This window comes from Suncus etruscus, chromosome 8 (genome assembly GCF_024139225.1).
Source record: "Suncus etruscus isolate mSunEtr1 chromosome 8, mSunEtr1.pri.cur, whole genome shotgun sequence".
In the NCBI taxonomy this organism is placed as follows: domain Eukaryota; kingdom Metazoa; phylum Chordata; class Mammalia; order Eulipotyphla; family Soricidae; genus Suncus; species Suncus etruscus.
In genome coordinates this window covers 19842187-19861300 of record NC_064855.1, presented here as the reverse complement: position 1 = coordinate 19861300, position 19114 = coordinate 19842187, and the positions used below count along the sequence as shown (strand labels likewise).

Here is a 19114-nt window from a genome sequence, read left to right as displayed (position 1 = left end):
ACAGCATGTAGCAAAATCTTTCTTGGTTTCTTCTGTCTGTCACCAGCAGGATTCCTTGTGTGTCATGGTGTCAGATAGCCAAAGAGCGGCTGTGGCTGTCACCAGCTACTTCTGACATTTCTGACTCAGACTTAATCTGTGAGTGTCTACTGAGTCTAGCTGAGTTGATAATGATCACTGTGGCTGCTCTCTGAGGTTTGGGAATCTTGAAGATCTGCTTCCAGATGCATGAGAAGAGGCAAATTCAACTCAGACTCTTTGATTTGAATTAGAGTTAACAAACCTTCATTTCCAAGTTTAGTTTCTCCTCTGGCATTTCAGAGGCCCTGTCTGCTATGGGGGCACCATGTTGGCCTTGGCATCAGACTTGCCTTTTGAGTAGTGGCTCTCCTGCTTTTCAGAACCTTGAGCCAGTTATTTCATCTCTCAGACACTCAGTTTATTTATCTGTGAAACAGGACTGATAATTGCCACCTAATGAGGTTATTGTAAGGATGAAATGAAGTCATTTTTACAACTGTCGAGCACATAGTAAGCTCAGTAATTTTTTCCCGTTTCCCGTCTTCTGTAAAGTTCTTAGTAGAGGGGTAGACAATCAATGTTGGATTTAAGTATTGATTATAATTAGAATCGCATTTTTCCATTAATTTTTCATTCTCTGCAAGTTAAGGATCACTCAAGTGTATCTAAGTTAGAAATTCTGTGTCTGGTGCTTGGCTCTCCTTCCTCCTGTGAAGGCAAAGTCCAGAAGATTTTGAGAAAAATGAAATTTTGAAAAATGCAGTCATTTATATAGATTTTTCTTTCTACTTGCTTAGGGTTGGTTCATTGTAAATCTATCATTCCACCATAATGGTGGACCACAAAATTTAGACTTGAATAATGGTTTCTGGTAAAGATCACATTGGTGACACTTTACTAACCTGGAAGTCATTGATCTGGTAACCTTAACTCTTTGAAATATAAAGAAGAAAGGGAAGAAAGGCAAGAAGTGAGAAAAGAATTCTTTGGATAAACAAAACTGATATTCTAAAGCCTAGGAGTTGAAGTATACACACTTGATTTATAGGAAAATCTTAAACCTTTGCTCAGAAAGAGTATATATGTATTTCTAATTAAATTACTAGTTTATCATATTTTAGAATTCAGATTTGAGTCAAGAAAACAGCGTCCGAGAAGTCACTTAAGTTGTGGAGTGCATAAGACCTCAGGTTCAGTCCCAACTGCTGCATTCCCCCTCCACTGAGTGAGATCCTGGTGACCCCTGAGCACTAGTGTTTCAAAGAAAAATAAAAGGCATTATAGTAATAATACCCAGAGATGATAGAGATGAGGACTGGAAGTACCAGCCCATGATATGAACTTACAACAAAAATTAATAAGTACAGTTAGAGAAATAACTACATCAACAACTATATCATAATGGTAGTGAGTGAAATAGAATGCCTGTCTCAAAGACAGGCAGGTAGGGGGGGGGGAGGGAGATGGGAGTCAGTGGTGGTAGGAAGGTTTCACTGGTGAAGGGGTGTATTTTTTTTTATGTTTGAAACATATTTGTAATCATGGTGCTTACATAAATATTTTAAATTGAAAAAAAATAAGAAATTCAAAAAACAAGAATATAAAACCACAGGATATTTAGGGACAGGCATGCTGATAACAAGATGTGATAACTTGGACGGATTGAAAAATATGTAAAGTAGACTCATGGACTCAAAAAGTACATCAGTCTTAGTCAGTGAGTATTTAGTTGAAATAAAAACCCCATATATCACAGAATGCCAATGGAGGACTATTTATAGCATTTTATATACATATTCATATATAGCTTTCACTGTAAGACAGTGCAGCATAAATAATGGCAGAGCATAATTGAGCCTCATTTGGAAGAGGTCAACTGTGGGCAACCTAGCCAAGCAGCAGACAACATTCTGCCACTGCACATTATACTGTGTCTTCCCTGTTCAGCTCTGGGTTGAGTCCTGAAGGGGACACTTCATGGAGTTTCTGTGTCTAGTTGGAAAGATCCGATAAGAAGAAATATATGTACTACTTTCTTCTCCAGTGGCAAGTTGGAATGAAAGAGGTAATATAATTAGGGTTACTCAACTGGAAAATTCACTCATGAAACATTCTAATCTCCTAGGATTTAGGACGAAGGAGATTTCATATTTCATGTTTATAATCTTCTGTTAGTCTTATATTCTTTTATTATCCTGTCTTTCCCAAGGTTCATAATGGCCTCAGTTTTTCTTTGCCTAGCTGCCTTTTCCTCCATACCTATGACTAATTTATTTGGGAAGTTCTCAGACTGAGCATAAATCTCTTGACAATATATTTAAATATTTTTATTTTCTTTTTTCCTTTGAGGACAGATACCCTAGACTTTGCCCTTCTCCTGCTCAAGCTTTTGGTTTTCTAGGTGTGCAGCAGTTATGTTTATATCTGTCTGGTGTATAATTCTTTAGATGTGAAATTGTTTGCCCTAAGAATTTTTAAAGTGTTGCCTTGTTTTCTACCTTTCAATGTCACATTTATAAAATTCGGTGTATTCTGATTCTTGGTATTTGGTGTGAAACTTGTTTACTTCTCTAGAAGATTATAAAATCTTCCCTACTGGGTTTTGAAATTTCATGATGTGCTTTGATGTATGTCTGTTTTCGTTTATTGAGGTAGTTCTCAGTGGGCTATCTTAGTTTGGAAATTCTTGCCCTTATGTGCAGGGAAATGTTCTTCTATTACTTATTTGATGTTCCCATATCTCTTTTTTTCTTTCTCCCACTCTTTATTTTCTCTGAATCTCTATTTTGAAGCTCAGTGGAAATGGCTCAAAGGGCTGGAGCCCATACTTTACATGGAGGGCTTCCAAATTGGGGTTTCAGGTTTGATTCCTGGGTTTTACCCTGGACACCACATGGTCTTTGAGCACTGCTGGGTGTGACCTTCTGCCAAAAAAAAAAATTGGGGCCCACTAAAATTTTCTTTTTTTTCTTTGTTTCTTTATTTCACTTCCTCATCCTTCATTTTAGGGGTTATTTGGGGGGCAGCTTTTGGTCAGTATTTCATTTGAATTTTCTGTTTTGCTAACATTTTGTTGGGGTTGAATTTTCAGGTCTGGAGGCCATTCCCCATGATTCTCGTTGGCTTCAGAGCTCTGACCTGAGGATCCAATGCTTCTCGGGTCTTGTGGTGGTAGGAACCACTGAAACTACCCTGGCAATGCTCACTGCACCTAGAGATGTTCAAGAAGTGATGTGGGGCTGAGGACTGAACCCCTGTATTATCCCCAACCAACCTATTTGTTAATATTTTTTATTTTTGAGACTTTGTTTTTGAGTATCACCTGAATGACCCTCTGGTAGTATTCTCTTCTTATTTCTTCAAGCACCATCTTGTATTTATTACTGAGTGTTCTAGAAACATTTCTTGCTTTTTGTATCATTTTAATTTCATTTCTTTTTGTTGTTGTTGTTGTTTTGGGGTCACATCGGCAGCGCTCAGGGTTTACTCTTGTCTCTATGCTTAGAAATTGCTCCTGGTAGGCACGAGGGACCATATGGGATGCTGGGATTCGAACCACTGTCCTTACGCATGCAAGACAAATACCCGGCCCCTTAATTTCATTTCTTGAGTTATAATTGCCCTTGGTATTCTCAATGATCAGGATTCAGGTCCCCCAAATTTCACCACTGTGGGTCGATGGGATTACTGCAGGTGATGTGAGACCTGGTCCCCTGGCAGCCAATACTCATGACCTCTTAGTATCTATGTTTTCTCTTTGGTTGGTCAACCACTGAAGGAAATAATTGGGGGTTCTTAGGGGGGTCCTGTGGATTTTATGTAACCCCTCTATTTTTTTAGTGGAGTCATTTATGTCCATAACAGTGCTAGTTTACAGATGAACAAAATCCCCATGATTCAACCTCTCTGGTTAATAAAGTGCAGTTTTGTGTTGGAGTGAGTGAAAAGGCAGAATGTAAGAAGAGAAATTTAACCCCTTCTCTCCTGTGGCTTACAGGATGTGTGTGTGTGTGTGTGTGTGTGTGTGTGTGTGTGTGTGTGTGTGTGTGTGTGTGTGTGTGTGTGTGTGTGTTGAAGCTAAGTTAGTGGTATGAGAGGGAACATGAACTTTCATTTTAGAGTAGTGCAAACTTTCTGATCACCTGTCTCAGAGTTCACAGTTGCAAAAGCCAAGGCAGACTTTGGAAATCTTTTATTCTCACTCAGTTAATATGGAATTTTTAGACTGAAGTAGTTTGCAAAGTCCTCGAAGGAAAAGGTAAAATGCTCCAGGGTTACTTCAAAGGCAAACGCCTAAGAAGATGAATATGAACAGAACTTCAAGGGAATGATAATTCCAGAAGGGAAGGGCAGAAGTAGAATTTTGAAGCATCTTTTTCAGAACTAAGGAGTTCTCGAAGAATTCCAAGGTGGCCTGAGATCACACATTTCTTGGATAAAAAGATGTGGGTTTGACAATGATGCTGTGAACCAGAGTAAGAACACATTTGCGAGTGATGGTGTCCCAGGCTTGTTGAGTAACAAGAACATTTACTGGAAACATTCAATTACTCCAGTATTTCTGGAATAACTCCTGTGCTCCAATGAAGTTAGTCTTGGGTTTGGAAATAGAAGAAAAATCTATTCAGCAATTTGGCAAAATATTTCTGAATTGTTGTTTGTTATACTTGTAATATGTATTCCTGTAGCATGATACCAATGACAGCTTTCAAATGTCAAGAAAAGATAATAGTATTTTTCTTCCTTGGAGGTGATTTTATTCCCTTCAATGTATAACTTCAAGTTGCTTGTGGCTTGTTTAAAATTTAAAATTTCCATCAAAGGAAACCATCTGTCATATTGAAGCAAAAAAGGGGACATTGTGTGATTTTCTTTGAAGATGAGAGATTTGAAAATGAGTCCGTTAACTGCCCTACATTACAGTTTGAGGTCATTTTGAACTAAATTGGTTTTGAAATCAGAATTTAAATTACTGGTCAGACTCAATTAAGATAACTGGCCAGGCAAGCAGTTCATTCCCCTTCCTCCCTTCTCATAAAAAGATTATTATTGTTTTTATTTCCTCACAGTCAAGTTAGAGGTAGGCATTAATTAGTATTTAAAAGATAAACATTGCATGCACTAATTGATTTAACTATTTAATAGTTTCATCTATAAATAAGAAACCTGAATAATCATTTATTATTTGGATTCCTAGAGGTATTTACATCATATCATTTTAAAGTCCCTAGGAAGTAAATCAATGATTTCTCTGTGCTATATATACTTTTTGCTGCTCTGTGCAATATTGAGAGTGTAGCAACTGCAAACAACTTCAGACAGTTAATTATTTTATTGAAATACCATATCTATAAATGAATAGTGGGAGATATATTATGGAGACAAATATGTTTAATTTTAACAATTTGTGTGTACATTTCTAAATATGAAATTTTTCTAAAAATTAAATTTTTCTGATCATGGGATTGAAGTTATATTCCAGGTTAACTAACACAACAGAGATTTAAAATGAATGCTCTATTTGATTTAACCCTAACTTTCACCTTGCATGTGTTTATAGACCAGAACAATTAAATAATTCTTTCTCAATCATAATTTTTTTTCTTTTTTTTTTCTTTTTTTGGTTTTTGGGCCACACCCAGGGATGCTCAAGGATACTCCTGGTTCTGTGCTCAGAAATCACTTCTGGCAGGCTCTGGGGTCGATATGGGATGCTGGGGATGGAACCCAGGTCTTCCAGGTACAAGGCAATGCCCTACCTACAGTGCTATTGTTCTGATCCTTCACTCACAGATTTCTTAATTTAGAATTAAAAAGTTAAAAGGAATAAAACACTTTAATCCTACAGCTAACCTGGTGGTGTTAAATATAAAATTGATGAGGTAACTGATATTGTATGGAGAACCCAAATTTGTAAGGTACTTTTACTAATTAGAGGATAACTTCATAAGAATCAATATCTTGAGTACCCGTTGTTATCATTTGAATGATACAAATAACTGTTGGAGGAAAATAAATGATATCCAGATTTTCACAACCAGCTCCTCATTAGACAGTAGAGTTACTTTTATGTATTCTTGGGTTTGAGGCTATTAATGAGTAGATGGGTTTGACTTAGTCTATCCTTACAATTGATGTATGTATCTGTTTTGGGAATTTTTTATTGAAATTCAATTTGAAGCCTTATATCTCAATCATTTCCAATATTTTATCTATGTAAAAGAATTAACATAAAAATGGAATTTGCAGTTGACATCTACTACACTGTCCCCTTTTTTGCTTCAATATGACAGATGGTTTCCTTTGATGGAAATTTTAAATTTTAAACAAGCCACAAGCATTTTACTGTATATATATATATATATACACATATATATGTGTATATATATGTATATACACATGTCTGTATAGTCAGAACCAAAGGTTTGAGTTGATTAATTTATTTAAAACAAATCAGGTGAAAATATTAGCTAGTTTTGTGATTATGGAGATAGGCCCAATAAAAAATGAAGAGACAGTGACTGCTAATAATACACTAATGGCTTGCCACTGCAATGTAACTGTTGAGTCTTATTTTGAAATTTATAATAAGATTTAAAAATCACAAATTTTCCAAAGGTTTATGCTAGATAAACCATTTGCAATTTTTTTAAAAATATGAAATTTCTTAAGAAGGAAGTAGGACTTGGATCTTGTTTTGTAAAGTGAATTACTTAGATATGGGGAAATGTTTTAATATACTGGAATCAATAGTTGACCACAGCTTTAAATATGATACAAAAAGCTTCTAAATTGAAATTGTCATTGTTTGCAAAATATTGGCAAATTAGAGGGAAAGTGCTGGGTGTTATTGTGTAATCTTCTGTTTAAAAATAAACAGTGGAAATAATTGTAGAAACCTCTGGATTTAGAAAAGCTTGTTGGTAGTTCTTCACATCCTACTAAAAAAGCCGGCTGTCTTTGCATATTAATCACTCTGTGAAAGGAAGCTTGCCTTATTTGCATTGTGCATGCACTAGGAAGTCCAATAGTGCGCCTGAGAAAAAAATGGGGGGATTGTAATTGTTGTTCTCAAAAGGGTTTTTATTCCATTCAAGTGGAAAAGCTGAATGTGGGAGAATTCGTGCAGTGTCTTGTGGAAGAAGAATTCCTTTTTGGCCAATGCATTTTATTTGGTGCAATCCCAGTGTGGTGGGATCATAAATGTTGAAGTAAAGAAGGAAATATGTTTCATCTTGCTATAATTCTATCCATGTTTCCGTGAATATCTATAATTTGTGAGCACCTCTCCTTGTTTTGTATTCAACAAGAATGAAATGGAAATTCTGTACTATATGCAATTTTGAAACTCTCAGGAGAATTAAACACAAATGAACCGAAGAAATATCTGAGTCTTACGATTTTGTGTTTTATGGTGGCAGAGTTGAAGGTACACAGTGGAAAAAGAATTAAATCATATAGCCATATATTTGATAAAATAAAATTTTGTTAAATCTCAATATATTAATTTTTCTCCCTCTAAAATTTATATTAGGTATTATGTTTGAACTTATTTTATATAGATATGTTTTTCTGTGTGATAATTTATTTTATTTTATTTTTTATTTATTTATTTATTTTTTTTTTGGTTTTTGGGCCACACCCAGTGAGGCTCAGGGATTACTTCTGGCTATGCACTCAGAAATCACTCCTGGCTTAGAGTGGGATGCCATGGGATCAAACTGAGTTTGTTCTAGGTTAGTGTGTGCAAGGCAAACGCCCTACTGCTTGTGCCACCACTTCAGCTCCTCTGTGTTATATTTTAAAACTCATTAGCTGCGTATAAATATTGAGCATAAGCAAAAGAAATGCTTTCAATACTGTTGATATTTTGTTTAATAGCTTGTACTTTCTTTAGCACATTAACCTCTTATGTTATAATACACCTTCATGAAGTTCTTTCCTAATCTAATTCTAACTCGCCAAGTTTCTGAAAAATTTTTTTGGGGGGGGCCGCACCCGGCGGCGCTAAGGGGTTACTCCTGACTATCTGCTCAGAAATAGCTCCTGGCAGGCACGGGGGACCATATGGGACGCGGGGATTCGAACCAACCACCGTAGGTCTTGGGTAGGCTGCTTGCAAGGCAAACACCGCTGTGCTATCTCTCCGGCCCCAAGTTTCCTAAATTTTAATATATGTATATATAGATAGATAGATAGATATAGATATAGATATAAATTAGGCTATATAATAGGTCTGTGTCTTTGGATGGGTGTTGCTATTGTATCTTAAATAAATTTTGCATGGTCTATTGCATTTTCTTTAATTTTATCAGGGAGGGATTATGTCATTTTTTGGGTACACACACTTTGACAAAATAATTATTTATAATTATGGAATCAAATTTTATTGTTCTAAATAATTTGGTTGATTATTAGAAGGTAGCTGACTGTTAAAATAGTACATAGGTTCTAATAAAACAAATTGTTTAGGGTAAATTTGACTTATTAATGTAACTATACATTATTGCCTTTTTTAATACTGTATAGATTTGTTGACTTGGCAATTGAACACAGATCCTTTGATGACAACATATATATTTTTTTGAATTTTTTTCTGCAACATTCATGTACATGAAAGTTGTATTTGATTTACTACTGCAGAGTAGTCCTTTATTTTATTATGCATTTGGGTTGTGTTCAGTAGCAAAGTAGCAAAGATTTGATAGCTCAAGTAGCCAAAGTCTACTTTGAAAGATTGAACCATAAGACTTTAAGCTAAGGGGCCTAAGCTATACCACAGCAGGTAGGGTGTTTGCCTTGCATGTGGCCAACCTGGTTTTAATCCCTGGCATCCCATATGTCCCCGGAGCCTGCCAGGATCAATTTCTGAGCAAAGTATCAGGAGTAACCTTAAATGCCACTAGGTGTGGCCCAAAAACAAACAAACAAAAAAAGACTTTTGGCTGGTGGAAGGGAGTAAATTCATATACCACAAAAATTTTCTACCATAAAAATGAAAATAGATTTTATAGTAAAATGTCTTCCAATTTAATATATTATTGATCTGCTTCTCTAGTTAATTTCGGGACTTCTGCCTAGGAATTTAAATTTGAATCTTTTAATAAAATTTAACATGCAAGGGCCAGGAGACAGTACAGCAGGTAGCAAATTTGATTTGTAAGTGCTTGATCCAGTTTGATGCCCCATCTTAGGAAGAAGTGTAAGGAAGACTGTTACTTCCCTCCCCCAACTTCCTGTTTTGCTCACCTTTAGAGGCAGACCTGCCCACATCTGGGAGGGGTCTTTGCCTTCCTGTTTTGATCACCTAGAGAGACAGAAGGGAGACTCAGAGGAAGGTTTGAGAGAGGATTCAGCAAGAGAGGTGGCTGCCAGAAACAAGACGACAGGGCTACTTATGGAGTAGGCTTAAAAGGTTTAAAAAGTTTAGGAGCCACACATGGTGGCTAGGGCCTGAATAAAGTCGATGTCTCCTGAAACCTGACTGCCTGTGGATCATTTCCTTGTGGCTATCCTGAACCCTCAGACGCGCAGGCTCGAGGGATTTGCAGGCGTGTGGCCCAGGCTGGTAGAGAAAGGCTTCTCTCGCCATTCCTCCATCTCACCATCATCCACCACCAAGGACTTTATAATTAATATTTAATTCAACAAAAGACAACAACAATTAGGCCTAAACACCAATGTTACAAAAGCATACATCCCAACCTTAGAGTCTTGGGAGGCATTATCCAAGCTTGAAATTCATGCTGAGTCCCGAAGCAAGAGGAGGAAGGGTGCTAGGAAGGGTGCATCAGTATTTGGGAATCGGAAGTGGAGGAAACTAAGTGAACCAAGCACTGCATTAGGAGGAGTCACATGCAGCCAGAAAAAGTTGGAAGCAAAACATAGAGTATAATGGTGAGAGAGTGATTGGGATACTTGGGGAATAAACAGCATCGGATTTCAGAATTTAGCCTCAGGATGAGGAAATGGCCTTAAGTAAAGAAGACTCAGTTCTATTAATCTATAGTTTAAATATATTGCATGGTTGGAAGGGAGATCAGCACTTGTGCCCATTTGGCCCTGACCCCAATTCCACAAAACAAAGAATACAAGAACCACTACCTAATAGGACTGCCATATTTTTATGACAGAATTCCTTTCTATTTACACTCATCTTTATTAATAAACTCATTCATTTAATAAGTTGTCATTCAACAAATAGGAGTGCTTAGTCTAGTCCAAGCCTGATGCTTTAAGAGCAAAAGTAAGTATAGCAGACATCATTTGTCATGTATTTCTTTAAGTAGCAGCTCACCATTGACATGTTTTCTCATTAGCCACTCCAGGATACATGTGTAAAGCAATTATTAGTATCCCTTCCACATATAGATAGAGAAGCCTGTTTTCTTTTTTTTGTTGTTATTATTATATTTATTTTATTGGCAATACCACTATTTGTGAAAAAGTTCATCAAAATAAATTGTATTTTAATTATAATTCCACACGAGTTATCAATACTTAACATGTTAACTTCATTTTAAAATTCTTAGCAATCTAATATGGCTATTGCATATCTAGAATTATTTACATCTCTCTTTTTTTATTTAAACAACTTTATTACATACATGATTGTGTTGTGTGGGTTTCAGTCATGTAAAGAACACCACCCATCACCAGTGCAACATTCCCATCACCAATGTCCCAAATCTCCCTCCTCCCCACCCGACCCCCACCTGTACTCTAGACAGGCTTTCTATTTCCCTCGTACATTCTCATTATTAGGATAGTTCAAAACATAGTTATTTCTCTAACTAAACTCATCCCTGTTTGTGGTGAAAAGAAGCCTGTTTTCTGTCAGTTAAAGGTGCCTTTCTGTCCTCCATGCCACTAGCTAAATCTTCCTCTGAATCTAGATTTAACAACTCCTGATAAGTTTCCTTCTGTAACCCACATACTTATCTGGGGCCCTACTCTTACTCCTTCACTCATTAGAGCACAGTTGTCTGTTGTCTCCCATATGAATCACTCCACACAGTGGTGATCGCTCAGATCATGTTCAGAATGTTAGCTTTACCACCAAATTCTTCCAATATTTGTATTTATGTTCATGTTTCCTATGAGGCCTTGGAATGATCATAGTACTACAGTTATTCATCAAAACAGGAGCATGTACACATTTTTAAGTGAAATTATGTATGTTAGCTTGGTTACTATTTAGGTTATTCAGAAGAAAATTATATCGTTCATTTTTTCACTAAATCCAGAATAGTAATTTGGGCCCATACATTGGGGACCAACTCTGAACCTTTAGGGAGCACATTGTGTCTTCAAGAGTTGTGTACCATTCATCTCTTCATTTTCACCTCTCTAGAGGAAAGTGATCTTTAATAATCAGGGTGTTCATGTTAGTTATGATTTGTTGTGAAAATTCTGCTTTGGGGCCTTGTAAGATTCTTGATTGCGTATAAAGGTTTGTTATAATCCTCGTAAATCCTAGTATTTGTTAATATTTATTGTTGCCGACTTTTCGATGGTGTGCATTTCTTTCTCCTGAGAACAGTTAAAATAATTTTGTTTGGATATAGAAAGAGTTATGGAGTAGAAGAACCATGTTAGGATTACCTCTGGCACAAAATAAAACACCTAGCACCTACAAATATCTGTGCCAACTGGTCTCTTAGGAGATGAAGAACAATCATGTCTTGTCTTTATTTATGTTGTTTTCCTTTAACTCTGTGGATAGTGGAACATAAGAGGCGAGTCGCTCTCCCACTTCCCACATAGCTTCACATTGCTGCTTTGGGACTATCTGCTGCCACATGTGTAACGGATCGACCTCCCCCTTCTGCCATTTGATAATTTAAAGCTTAGCTTCCATTATTTGTGTATGAAGGAATATGGAACGATATGTTTCCCAGAATTTTATATAATCTTCATTGACAAATTGCAGAAGAATGTTGTTCATTTATTTTAGGTCAGTTAATCATACTTACATACTCTCTAACATTGCATTTTAAAGCTAGGCGAAGATGAATTTCCTGGCATGTGGTACTTCCTCCATGCTCTTAAATAAAATATTAATTAGATAATGCTGTGGTGATTAATATTAAAGTGGTTAAATGATTCTTAGATATCATCTATCATATTTGGCAAATGCTGTTTTTCTAGGACCCTGATAGGACAGGTCTTTCATGGAGAGAGGCAGCAAGCTTTCCTCGTGGCCTCAAGCTTTTTTAACCTGTGTAGATAGCTTGAATGCCAGCATGCTTTTTGTACAGATGAGGTATTTGACACTTCAATTCCCCTAGTCACTTAGAGGAACAATTAATAGTTTAGTTTGTTTATATAGTTACCACACACCATCCCTACACACATGTCTACCAAGAATGAAGAAATTCAAAGTATCTCCAAAAGTTTGTCTTATTTGTTATTCCTTTCAAACAAAATTCATAATTATCTCTTAGAAGGATCTGTCTTTAAAAGTAGGATGCCTTTTAGACATATTGATAGTGGTTAAAGAACCAAAGTTAGGTTATTTAGGTTGTAGTGTAATAAGTTAAAAGCCTTTTAGAGAAACAAAATATGGATATAAAAATAAAATAAAAAATACAAATGTCTAGAGAGGGAACATCAAGACTTATTTTTAATATTAAACTTACTCTGAGAAATGAAAGGCACATTAGAGTGAGTTTAATTAAAGAAAAAAATTAAGTCTTGATGAATTAGGCATTCTTATTTTTTGCTAGAAAATGTACCCCCTAAAATAGTACTGTTCTTCTTACAGTGGTCCTCAAACTATGGCCCACGGGCCACATATTGTATTTGTATCTGTTTTGTTTCTTCATTGAAAAATAAGATATATGCAGTGTGCATAAGAATTTGTTCATGGGGCCGGGCGGTGGCGCTGGAGGTAAGGTGCCTGCCTTGCCTGCGCTAGCCTAGGATGGACCGCGGTTTGATCCCCCGGCGTCCCATATGGTCCCCCAAGAAGCCAGGAGCAACTTCTGAGCGCATAGCCAGGAGTAACCCCTGAGCGTCACAGGGTGTGGCCCAAAAACCAAAAATAAAAAAGAAAAAAAAAAAAAGAATTTGTTCATAAGTTTTGTTTTTACTATAGTCAGACCCTTCAATGGTCTGAGGGACAGTGAACTGGCCCCCTGTTTAAAAAGTTTGAGGACCCCTGTTTTAAAAGGTTTATAGCATTTTTTGGGAAGTGGGAGGCATTTGGGAGCATTTTGGGGGGCTACACCTGGTGGCACTCAGGAGTTACATCTGACTCTTCTCATAGAAATTACTACTGACAGGCTTAGGGATATAGGGATATAGGATACAGAGATTGTCTGCATGCAAACACCCTACCCACTATGCTAGTGCTCTGGCCCCATTACAAGGCATTTTTCTAAAAACATTTGAACAAGATATAGTTCCTTCAATCTTATGGTGCTCTAGTAGTGTCTGGCAAATAAGTGTCTAGTGAACTCCTAGTTGACTTAATTTCTTCTCATTCCTGAAGATTTATTCTTGGCACCTTAGACTAGGAGGATGGAATTGTGAAGAATTGTGAAGGAACTGTGAAGGAATTGAAAATGCTCATAACTTCTCCTAAATTGAACTTAGAATGCATCACAACTGGGAATGTGTGTAAAAGGTGTTTGGTATCAGTGAGCAAACAAGCATGATGCAAGGTTTTGTTCTTCAGACAAAGAAGTTTGGTGAAACTCAGGGAGCCCTGCAGGCTGTGTGGAATGAGAAACTGGTTCTTCAATTGAAAACTGGGTGAAACTGCAGTAGAGAAGTGCCACAGGAGGTTGATCTGATTTCAGTCTAGGGGAATATCATGCTAGGAGAACAGGAAGAATGAATGGCTTCAACAATTATGAGGAAGGGAAAATTTTATTTTTTCAGAGAGTGATAGTTTGGCTTGGGATAACTTGAACCTGAGTTTAAAGTGGACTATCCTGGAAGAAGAAACAAAGAGGAGAGATGTAAATAAAATAGAACAAGAAGCCTAATAGTCATACAAGAAACATAAACCAGTCATTATTTAAGCAGAAGACAGGTTTTAGAGATGCAGAGGACTGATCACAGAGCCTACCAAAACACCTACATTCAGAGGACCCTCAGTATTTTTTGTTCGTTTGTTTTGACCACCCCCGGTGGTGCTCAGAGATTACTCTGACTGTGTTCAAGAATTATTTCTGGCACATGGTCTGCCATGTGCAAGGAAAATACTCCACCTACCATTGTATTGCTTTAGCACTGTTTTTTCTCTTTCAAAACATTGAAACCACATAGAAATTCACCTTGAATTCTTATTTTCTCCTTATCTGTTTATTTTTTTGGAGGGATGTTGGGCCACACCCAAAGATGCTTCTGCATTTAGGAATTACTCCTGCCAGGCTCATGGGACCATATCATATGTCGGGGATTATACCTAGGCCAGCAGCATGCAAGACAAACACTATACCTGCTGTATTACCATTCCTGCCCTTCTATTTATCTTATCTATTTGTTCTTGTTCCCTATTTATCTATTCACTTTGATTCCATTTTACTGAAGAAGTTTGTTTTCAGCCTATACCAATTTCTTAGAGGGATTTTTATCTTTCAGTGGTGGTAAAGAATGATAAAGCCAGTAGATAAGATATAATTTAGCTTTAATGGATTTCAAATCCCATGGCATTAGTGAAATTGTATTCCTGGATACTGGGAGAACTTGTAAATATGATTCTTGGAGAGCTATAAAAATGACCTTGAGAAATAATGAATAGGAACCAGAATCCTGATTTTTATTCCAAATGAAAAGATTCTGTATTCTTCTTCAAATTGATGAACAAATGTCCACCTGTGATAAGTGTGAAGAGTATTTTACAAATAAGCTTGTCCTGCATTTGACCAGCAGAGATAAGCATCTTGTAAGTTTGTTACAAGCACATTATTTGGGTCTCAGTTCTTTCTCTAGCAAAATGGAGTTTATAAATGAATGTGGGATTTATAATGGTTTTCCACGATAGTTTTATGGAGCACTACAAACCTGATGCAAAGCAGCAGCTGGTAGCTCATTGGAAAAGTCCGGGTTGGCCCTGCCTATGCAGGACTTCATTGTGTCAGGCTAGGGGGATATCAGGCTAGGATTACCTGATTGATTAGGTAACAAAAATCAATTAGGCAATTGATTGATATATTGATTAGAATAAAATAGTAGCAAAGATTTGATAGTTTAAGTAGCTAATGTGTACTTTAAAAAGTTGAACTATAAAACATTAAGGTGAGTGGCCCAAGAGATAGATAGCACAGAGAGTAGGGTGTGCTACCCTACCTTCCTTTCCCTCTGTCCATATCGCTGTGGTGCTCCCTGGGCCTTACTCTCCTTAGTGGTGCTTGTTAGTTGTGGTGCTCACACATGTTTCTGCAGGGGACAAGGGTCAAGATGGAGGTACTCCTGTCTGTGGTGCTTGTACCTCTCTTTTGTGGAAATGCACTGTGAGGGCCACATCCCCTTTTAGTCTATTTATGTTGCTTGTCCAAAGCTGATTGTGATGTGGTCAGAAATTGCTTACAGCACCCAGAATTACACTCAACCAAGCTGCCAGCCTCAAGCTGGACATATGTGGGAAGCTGCCAGGATCCAGGGCTGGAATTTGTGGACTTATACTTGCAAGACAAATCCATAAACCCTCTCTTGCCCATCCCCTCCACTTCAACTTTTTTATCAATATTTTAGGTGAAAACTCCCATATTGGTGGATAGATCTGGAAATGGATAGTTTCATGATGACTAAGAGGAGCAGGATTCAGCGCCCTTAAGGGCTGGATTGAAAAGTTAGGGTAAAGTGACATTTTACAGGAATTTTTTTAAAAAGGTCAAATTAATAAATTCATACTTGGATCCTACAAGGTATTGAATGATTTTCTTAGCTCCCTCCCTAGCCTTTTTTTTATACTCTGTAGCAAAATTAATGACTATTTCCCAGTTCTATTAGCGCCAAGCCTTTAATTGGATCCAAGCAATATCATATGGGCTGTTTCTTGGTTACTTGGTCCTGTCTACAGTGAGCAGGGGGAGCATGGATCGTCCTTTGTAATCTCTTCACCTGCTGCCCACAGTATGCACTGATGACCGACGAGTGGGCACTCAAGAACCTAGTGGATGCACTTTGGCTTTGACCCCGTGTAACCTCCCTGGGGTCAACAATGGGGTGAGTCAACACAACACAGTAATGATCAGAATCTGGCCACAGCTGGGCATTAATGCTCATTAATTGCCTTCAGCTCCTAGTAACCTCTTAATGCAGTTTATATTGGTATGTGTAATTGATAGGAATTTTCTTTAGGAAAAAACTTGAAAAGCAAAGCAAAATATTAATAATAATAATAATAACAAAAAAAGACCAGGCCTGACAGGAATTTTAGAGTTGTGTATACTGAATTCTCTATTGTCCTATTTTAAAAGCTGGAATTTATTTTAAAATATTTTTGGTTTTAATTGTAGGCATTGTGAAGGACCATCAATTCGTTGTGCATGATGTTTTGCAGTAGACAGTAAAAGTAGATAAAGTTAAATTTTCTTTTTCTTGTGAAATATAATAATCATATCTGATCATTGCCTATTTACATGCTTTATCAGAGAAATATATTTCTTTCTACCAAGTTTTCTGAAGTTATTTATACATAAAATATATTTCTGCTTTGTTTAATTTTTTTATAGGAGCCATACCCAGTGATGCAGTGAGGAGATGATACTAAGCTCTGTGTGTACTGGGCATCTGTGCTACTGCTCGGCCTGGTCCTCATCAATTCTATTTTATTTTGAATAGGAAAACATTGGCTGGTGGAAATAGTATTGTTCTTCTAAATTTTCTATTGGACTGAGGGAGTTATAGATAAAGGAGAAGTGGGGCTTGAAGGGGATGATTCATTGATTGTATCTGGTTTTTTGTCCCCCAATTTATAATACAGACCAGTCAAAGGGCCTGGGTTGAGGTGTATATGGGGTGCATTTACTGTACCTCCTCTTTCTATACAGTCAGTGTAAAGAACACAGCATGTGGTAAGAATTGGGAGGCCTTATCTTTTCTTTTTTTTTTTTGATTATATATATATAATCTTTCATATATATATGAAATCCTTCACCAGTGCAACATTACCATGACCAATATCTCAAGGTCTGCATAACTCTTGTTCCTAAAGTCATCTTTTCTTTTTCCCTTCCTTATGTATTTAATTTTTTTACTCTGCTGGGCATTGAACCCAGGGCCTTACATTTACAAGGTACCCTAAGCCCCATACATTTTTTTCTTTTATTTTTCTTTTATATTTTTTTTGTATTTTATTTAAACACCTTGATTACATACATGATTGTGTTTGGGTTTCAGTCAAGAACACCACCCATCACCAGTGCAACATTCCCATCACCAATGTCCCAAATCTCCCTCCTCCCCACCCAACCCCCGCCTGTACTCTAGACACGCTTTCTATTTCCCTCATACATTCTCATTATTAGGATAGTTCAAAATGTAGTTATTTCTCTAACGAAACTCATCCCTGTTTGTGGAAGCCCCATAATTTTTAAATGAAAATTGGTAAGAACACTGTTTTTGTTTTGTTTTGTTTTTGTTTTTAAATACTGTGCAAGTGGGTTTATAACAGAAAGCAGTATCTCTCTGAGTCTTGGGCCCTGTAAAAGGTACCATCTTTACATCTTTTTGGTTTTGATTTTGGGGCAACAACCAGCAGTGCTCAGGGCTTATTCTTGGCTCTGTACTTTAGGATCATTCCTGATGGTTACATTGTTAAGTTCACCCAGTTTCTCCCATTTCAGCTGGAGTATGTCTGGATGAAATCACTTTGATGAGTGGAATCTGCCATACGTTTGCTGTGTTCTGCTGGGTTAAGGAACTCAGGATGGACTGTACAATTCTCAGCCTAGAACAACTCTTTATAGCTCCGCTTGGCTGAATCTAGTGGCCCACTGGCCATCTAAGCACTGCTGGGTGTAAAAATCACCCCACGTACCTTATCTCCAACCCCAGGTGAACAAATCTGAATCAGGGTTGTGCATGAAATAATCCAAACCAGTCTGAGAGTGAAACATGTATAGTCTGGCAATCTTCTACCTAATTTCTCTACAAGCTGCCTCTCAGAACTGCTTTTATTGAGTACAGAGACTAACCCCATGTGGGGCAGTAAGGACATAGTAAGGGTAGATAGCTCAGGCTATTCTGAGCCTGTCCTACCAAGGTTTACATATAAGACAATCTTTTTTGGGGGTGAAACCAAATTGTAAACAAACAGATACAAAGAAACAAGGGATGATCTTTGTTTTGGTTAAAATAAGGTATAATCTAATAGCTGGGTATTATATTTATACAGTTTTATTTTTTAAAAAAAAGGTTTTGTTTAAGCTAATTTACAGCGAATTTTCTAAGAAAAGTGAGTGAAATTTAAGCTATGTATGGCTGGCTAATTCTTGCATTTCTAAGAAAGTCTTTATTTTGCCCATACATGTATATGCTAGTAGCTTCACTCTACACTTTCAGAAAATTAGTAATTTCTCCACTAGAAGGTACTTCTCCTTGTCTTTCAGCTTCCAGTGACTAATGAGAAGTCTGAGCTCAATCTCATTTGTTATTGTCCGTTGTTATATTTAATTCTCTGTTTGAAAGCTTGTAGATCTTCTCTTTATCCATGATGTTCAGTGCCCAAACAGGCAGTTCTGTCATGAGCTTTCAAAATTCATTTCCCTGCTACTTGATGGGACATTACAAAGAAGAGACTTCTGTCTGTCCTTTGTAGAGAATCCTTCGCTATCCACCACAGAGAGATTTACCCACCAGAGAGAGGGTCTGAACCCTGATGGTATAGCCTTTTGAGATAGGGTGGTGGACACAGCACTATGATCTGTTATTCTGCAGGATGTGGGTGTTTTGGCCATATCCAGTGGTCCTCAGGGCTATTCCTCTTATGGTCTTAGATTCTTGGGGGCCATCTGCAGAGTGGAGATTTGAACCAGGGTCTACCCCTTGAGGGGCAAACATCTTATCTTTGTACCCTCCTTTATTCTTTGGTCTGTAGTTCTTAATTGGTTCCCATTGCCATCAGCCCTGCCTCTTG

The 19114-nt window shown here is 37.2% G+C and overlaps 1 protein-coding gene and 1 non-coding gene across 11 annotated transcripts in view; one reads left to right on the top strand and one right to left on the bottom strand.

The window, feature by feature from the left end:
- NCAM1 (neural cell adhesion molecule 1) overlaps window positions 1–19114 on the top strand; it is a 316512-nt gene that overhangs the window by 11124 nt on the left and 286274 nt on the right. The window lies entirely within an intron of this gene.
- LOC126016569 (small nucleolar RNA SNORA51) lies at window positions 16936–17068 on the bottom strand. Its single transcript, XR_007498362.1, has one exon. It is a non-coding gene; the product is annotated as a small nucleolar RNA SNORA51 (small nucleolar RNA).